At 41.2% G+C, this 6,871-nt stretch overlaps 1 pseudogene; it reads left to right on the forward strand.

The window, feature by feature from the left end:
* The first annotated feature begins 6,424 nt into the window (after positions 1-6,424).
* On the forward strand, positions 6,425-6,543 carry LOC133363451 (5S ribosomal RNA; annotated as a pseudogene).
* Positions 6,544-6,871: the final 328 nt, after the last annotated feature.

Below are 6,871 nucleotides of genomic sequence, written 5' to 3' on the forward strand. Positions count from 1 at the left end.
CTGGAGTCACTGCTCTGGGATGACTGTTTCACCCATGTCCATTCATCATGATGCTGTCGCTGAGTGATTATCATATGTGTGAATCAGCCTCGATCACCTGTCTTAGGCTTCTCCTAAGGACTGTAGGTCAGCCGTGGAGCACCTGCTTTGCATTCAGAGGGCTCTACGTTCAATCCCCAGAATCTCCAAGTAGGGCTGGGAAAGAACCCTGTGTGAGATCCTGAAGAGTTGCTGCACTCAGTGTACGAAATACTGAGGTAGATGGACCAATGGTCTGACTCAGTAGAAGGCAGCTTCCTATATTCCTAAGGAAGATGGTTGCCAGTTTTCTGTGGAATTTTACTTTGCTAGTAATAGATATAAAGTAGATAAAACTAAAATAAAAGAAGCCAGAGTGTAATAGATAGCAATGAAAGCAAAGTATGTTGTCAAGTAATCTCTTTCTTAAAAAAAAAAAAGTTAAAGGACTAAAAAATGAAGCAAGAACATAAATATTCCGATTGACATCTGGCTATTTGGCAAACTCCCTTGGCAGACAGGTTGCCAGTTATGAAATTATCTCTCTGTCTGTCAGCATGATTAGCTTGTGGAAAGGCTGTCAGATACTCCAGGTTACCTTGTAAAAAGTGTCAAACTGGAATTTGTGGTATCATGTCGTTCCTTTGCCTGCTGTTAGCCATAATTCAGTATAGTGAATATTAGGGATGTGAATGGCATGTCCAAAAACTAGGAGAATTCTGTTTTCTTTGCCTTTTTGTGCTTTTAAATGTGGCTCAAATAAATCTTGAGCTAGACTGTTAAGGTGACAGATAGTTACCATGGTAACAGTAGAGTTGCAAAGACCTAAACCTTCATGTAGATTCCAAATGATGACATAAAGCCATTTCCTCAAAAAGATTTGTCTATAGAGTTCCTTAAATAAGCAAATCCATAGATTTAACTCCAGATACAAACTCCAAAGTCTGAAATAGTTTGAAAGGTGGTTGATGATGATATATGAATTTTGAGTGATGATATATGAATTTTGGGTGAAAGCTCCTATCACAGGGGAGAAATTGTTTTTTATAAACATTGTAAAAAAATTGAAAGAAATCATTATGGTACTACTGAAGAACCTCTGATTTCATACAAAAAGCTATACATAGCTATACACAAAAAGCTATACACAGCAGGTATGACACCTGTCAGCATATTGTCTTGTTCTTCTTTGATGAGCTTCTGCCGGACCTTGAAAACCTGGTTCTTCAGGCAGGCTTTTGGGGCAGGTTAGGTTTTAGTGTTATTGTTGGGATTTTAAGGTTTTAATGTGAATTATATGTTTTTATGTTGTACGTAGCCCAGAGTTGCTGGTAAACCAGCCAGATGGGCGACTCATAAATTTAATAAATAAATAAATAAATAAATAAAATATGTGCTTGCAAGCCCATTTCATTTGGTTTTTGATTTTCTGAATGGGTCCACAAGGGTCCACTTCCTGTGTCTCAGGTGAGGGGAACCTTTGGTATTCTAGATGCTGAATTACAACTCCCATCATCCCTGGGGCCTGTAGTTCAGCAACATCTGGTGGGCCAAATGTTCCCTACACCTGCGCTATCTGAACTAGTATGCACAAACCTGTGTGAAATATTTTTCACTCTTTCCAAACATAAAATAAGAATACAAATGGTTCCTTTTGTCTTATATTATTCTCTAGATTTTTAAACACATTTTACACCTAAATGTCAGCACTGCAAAGAGATGTGTGCTTTGAGACTTTAATATTTAAAGATTTATCTGTAAATAAGTTTAATTTTATTTACTTAGCCCACTACATATGTGGTAAATTGCTTTTCCTTAACTGTAAATTTGTTTTTATTTTGCAGTTTTGCCTGTACACTGAGTATAGGGATAGATGGGTCGGTCCATTTCTGAGCAATGTCAGTTTCACTTATGTTCATGCCTCAGTCTGTTTTGCCTCATTTTTGCATGAAAATCTGCATCATTTTTTTAACCAATTGTTTATTGTAAAGTTTCTCACATACATGAAGTAAGGGGACATGATGTCCAACATTCAAAAAAGGCAATTTCAACAAATTATTCAACAATTTCAACAGAATTGTCCGGGTGCTATTACACTCTGGCCCCAGGGACATGGTAGAACCATCTGAGGCCCGCTGTAATGAATTTGCTAGGCACTTCCAGGATAAAATCTTTAGCATCCGCCAGGACTTAGACTCCAGTGTTATAGCAGGTAAATCAAGCGAGGTATCCAGAGCACAGCCTTGTCCCGACTTCTTGGATGAGTTTCAGTTGGTACAGTTTGAGGACGTTGGCAAGGTGCTTGGACAGGTTCATGCAACCACTTCTGTGCTGGATCTTTGCCCTTCTTGGCTAATAAAAGCTAGGAGGGATGGAACAGCTGGCTGGGCCAGGGAAGTGATTAATGCCTCTCTGCGAGAGGGAGTGGTCCCTGGCTGCCTGAAAGAGGCAGTAGTGAGACCACTCCTGAAGAGCCCTCCCTGGACCCAGAAAATCTTAATAACTATAGGCCGGTAGCAAATGTTCCATTCCTGTGCAACGTCCTGGAACGAATGGTTGCAGGTCAGCTCCAGACACTCTTGGATGAGACTGATTATCTGGATCCATTTCAGTCGGGTTTCAGGCCTGGTTTTGGCATGGAAACAGCCTTGGTCGCCCTGTATGATGACCTCTGTTGGGAGAGAGACAGGGGGAGTGTGACTCTGTTGATTCTCCTTGATCTCTCAGTGGCTTTCGATACCATTGACCATGGTATCCTTCTGGGGAGACTAGCTGAGTAGGGAGTGGGAGGGACTGCATTGCGGTGGTTCCACTCCTACTTGGCAGGTTGCCTCCAGAAGGTGGTGCTTGGGGAACATTGCTCGGCACCCTGGACTCTCCAGTATGGGGTTCCGCAGGGGTCAGTTCTGTCCCCCATGCTGTTCAACATCTACATGAAACCATTGGGTGCAGTCATCCGGAGCTTTGGAGTGCGTTGCCATCAGTATGCTGATGACACGCAGCTCTATTTCTCCTTTTCATCTTCTTCAGGTGAGGCTGTCAATGTGCTGAACCGGTGCCTGGCTGCGACAACGGACTGGATGAGGGCTAATAAACTGAGGCTCAATCCAGACAAGACTGAGATGTTGTTAGTGGGTGGTTCTTCTGACCAGATGGTGGATGTCCAACCTGTTCTGGATGGGGTTGCACTCCCCCTGAAGGAATAGGTTCGTAGCTTGGGGGTTTTCCTAGAACCATCTCTGTCACTTGAGGCTCAGGTACCTTCTACCAACTTCGGTTGGTGGCCCAACTACGTCCCTATCTGGACAGGGATAACCTGGCTTCAGCTGTCCATGCTGTGGTAACCTCCAAATTAGATTACTTCAATGCATTCTACATGGGGCTGCCTTTGAAGATGGTTCGGAAACTGCAGCTTGTGCAAAATGCAGCTGCCAGATTGGTAACAGGGACCAGATGGTCCAAACATATAAAACCGATTCTGGCTCGCTTGCATTGGCTGCCTGTATGTTTCCGAGCTCGATTCAAGGTGCTGGTTTTGATCTACAAAGCCTTACATGGCTTGGGACCACAATACCTGATGGAACACCTCTCCTGATACGAACCCACCCATATACTACGTTCAAGATCAAAGGCCCTCCTCCGGGTGCCTACTCCAAGGGAAGCTCGTAGGCTGGCAACAAGGGAGAGGGCCTTCTCAGTGGTGGCCCCCAAATTATGGAATGATCATTTTGACAAGGTGCGCCTGGCACCAACACTGTTGTCTTTTCGGCACCAGGTCAAGACTTTCCTCTTCTCCCAGGCATTTTAGCATGTGTTTTTAAATTGTTTTTATATTGTTTTGAATTTTAAAATTGTGTTTTAAATTGTTTTTAAAATATGTTTTTAAATTGTGTATTTGTTTTAATGTTTTTGATTGCTGTAAACCGCCCAGAGAGCTTCAGCTATGGGGCGGTATACAAGTGCAATCAATCAATCAATCAATCAATAAGTATAATAGCAGTAATGAATGGAGGGGATGGGAGGGAAAGAGGAAAGGAAGGTAAAGAGGAGGGAGGATAGGAAGAAGGGGAAGAGAAAAGAGCGGAGAAAAAGGAGGAGAAAGAAAAGAGAAGAAAGAAAAGGCGAGAGAGGGGGACAGAAGAGAGATTTGGAGAGTGAGGTCAGAGTAAGGCATTGCTAAGGAAGAGGAGGGGTGTGTGAACAACATTCATATTTCAATATATCGCTATTTGATATATATACACATACATATACACACACAGAGAGAGAGAGAACATTTAAATGACAATAAGAAGAGGTGTTAGGAATGTTATCTTGCATGCTTTTTAGCTTAATATATGCATTTTTGTATGCCTTCTTACCCCCCAAATGTGAAGTTTTATATACATTTTGATATATTTTTAAAGCCAAGAACAGTTATTGCAAAATCCATTTGGGGCGGGGGTGGTGGCTGCAGCACTTCTAGCTTAGGTTGTGCTGCTCTTTAAACAGCATCATTTTACCACCGGGGTACAATTTATCTGCTGCTTCTTTCACCTCTTTTCAGGGAACAAAGGGGTTGAGCTGGTGACATTTCACATTTATGCTGATGTAATCATCACAATTTCCAGCTTAGCTGCTTTCACTTTCAGTGGGGCTGGTTGTGAGCGAGTAGCACAAGTCAGTCCCCTGATACACAGCTCCCAACAATACACACTTAATACATGTTCTCAAATAACTGGAGTCATTAGGAGATCTTTCACCAACAGATATACTTTTCCTATTTTCTCTGTGGAACACTAGGCTCCGGATTTAGACTGATATCTCAGTAAGTAGAGTGATCCTCAGAGGCAATGCTTGTTTCTTGAAGAGCCAGGCGAACGGCAAAAGTTTTATGGTGCAAATTTTTTTTCTCTGTGTTGCAGAGGCAGAAAAAAAATTACCATTTTAATATTGTCCTATTTCTGAGACCTTCTTTGTTATCTTATCAGGTGGTAGTGGGATATATAACTCAGCACTGTGGCAAGGGGTTGGACCAAATGGCCCTTTAGTCCTTTCTCAGTGTATGAATCCATAAATAATTTCAACACAATTTTCATCAACGGGATTAAGTTGCCTAAAGTAGTTTGTGGGTGGTGATGTAAGATTTTTGAAGTGGAAGACTCAGGAACGTTTGCAATCATGATCTCATTATCATCTTCTGCTTAGTCTATTTCTTTCTTGATTACCTTCTCATTGATTCATGTTTTTCTGTTGGAATGACCAAGATAATCAAAGCAAGGAACCTTGATAAAGGTCAGATTTGGTTTAGTTCACTGTAATAATTCCCCAGACCTTCAGCTGCTCATGCACAGTTTGCTAAAAACAGATTAACAGGAAATGAAATGTGCATGTTGGGCCTCCACTTTCCTGATTAGGGCTGTAATAGCTTGGCAAACAGTAATAATAAAAAGCCAACAATATAAAAATCCCATATACTAGAACATTATCTTTGTAAAGTTAAGGAGTCAAAATTCAAGGTAAAGTTATTATCTCCCTTCAACAAATGGTCAGGGATGAGGGGGTGTAAACCAGAAACATCTGGAGAATCGTAAATTACCCCACCCTGGATTAAGGCAATGCATTGCAGACAGGACTGCCTTTGAAGATCTGAAAACTTCAATCAGTTCCAAACAGAGCCACAAGATTGCTAACTGGGTCTTGGCAGTTTGAGTATATAATGTAGATGTTTTCCAACTTCACTGACTCCCAAGCCATTACTGACCCCGCTTCAAAGTCCTGGTTTTGACCTTTAAATTGGTTCATAGTTTGGAACTAGAGTCCCAGAAAGAGTGCCTGTCTCCATAAGCACCCAGATTAATTTTCATATCTTTTATGGGTGTCCTTGCCTGGTGGCTCCTAGCATTTTTAGCAGTGACACTCTGGCTGTGTCCTTCCCAGAGAGGCTTACTTGGCACCTGGCTTGATGTCATTTTGATGGCAGTCAAAGACCATTTAATTTTTCTCAGGCCTTGTAATCTGATTCCTGCTTTACATTTGTTTTATCTGGGCATATGCTTTTATATCTGTATAAAATTCTGTAGATATTTTAATTTGTTTTTAGTTTGTTGTAAGCTGCTCTGAGAACATGGTTGTAGGATGGCATATACATATATTAAATAAATACGGTGTAAAATGCCTTTATATTTCTTTACAATTGATTTTTCAGGACTGCTTTTATTCTTTATACAGCAATCATGTTGACTGCTGCAGTTGTGTTTACACCAGAATAAACACATTTATTCAAGATTGCATTTCTGTGCCTTTAGTAGTTTTCCCCTGAGGGTTTTTTCCCCTTCCCCACTTTATTTTTATTTTATTTTCCAGTATCTTTTATTCTAAGCCTGTGGGTGACCTTTTGTCTTTTTAATGTATGCTATACAACACTTACTATAGTCATACTATGCTGAACACGCCCGATCTCATCTGATCTCAGAAGCTAAGCTGGGTCAGGCCTGGTTAGTACTTGGATGGGAGACTGCCTGGGAATACCAGGCACCATAGGCTTAGAGGAAGGCAATGGTAAACCACCTCTGAATACCTCTTACCATGAAAACCCTATGAATATATCCAAAAAAAGATTCATAGGGTCACCATAAGTCGGCATATAACAACAACAATATAACACCTAGAGATTTTTGGAATAACAACTATTATTTCAAACACTCTGATCCATGCCACGGTCATATCTCAGTTAGACTACTGAAAATTACTCATCTCTGGTCATCCATTGTCTCATCTTAGTCCTGACACATCTATCCAGCATTCTGCTGCCAGAATCAGTCACCCCTTTCATTGCCCTGAGCCTGTGATTCCCCAGCTTAAATCCCTGCAT

This window comes from Rhineura floridana, chromosome 8 (genome assembly GCF_030035675.1).
Source record: "Rhineura floridana isolate rRhiFlo1 chromosome 8, rRhiFlo1.hap2, whole genome shotgun sequence".
NCBI classification, from domain to species: Eukaryota; Metazoa; Chordata; class Lepidosauria; order Squamata; family Rhineuridae; genus Rhineura; species Rhineura floridana.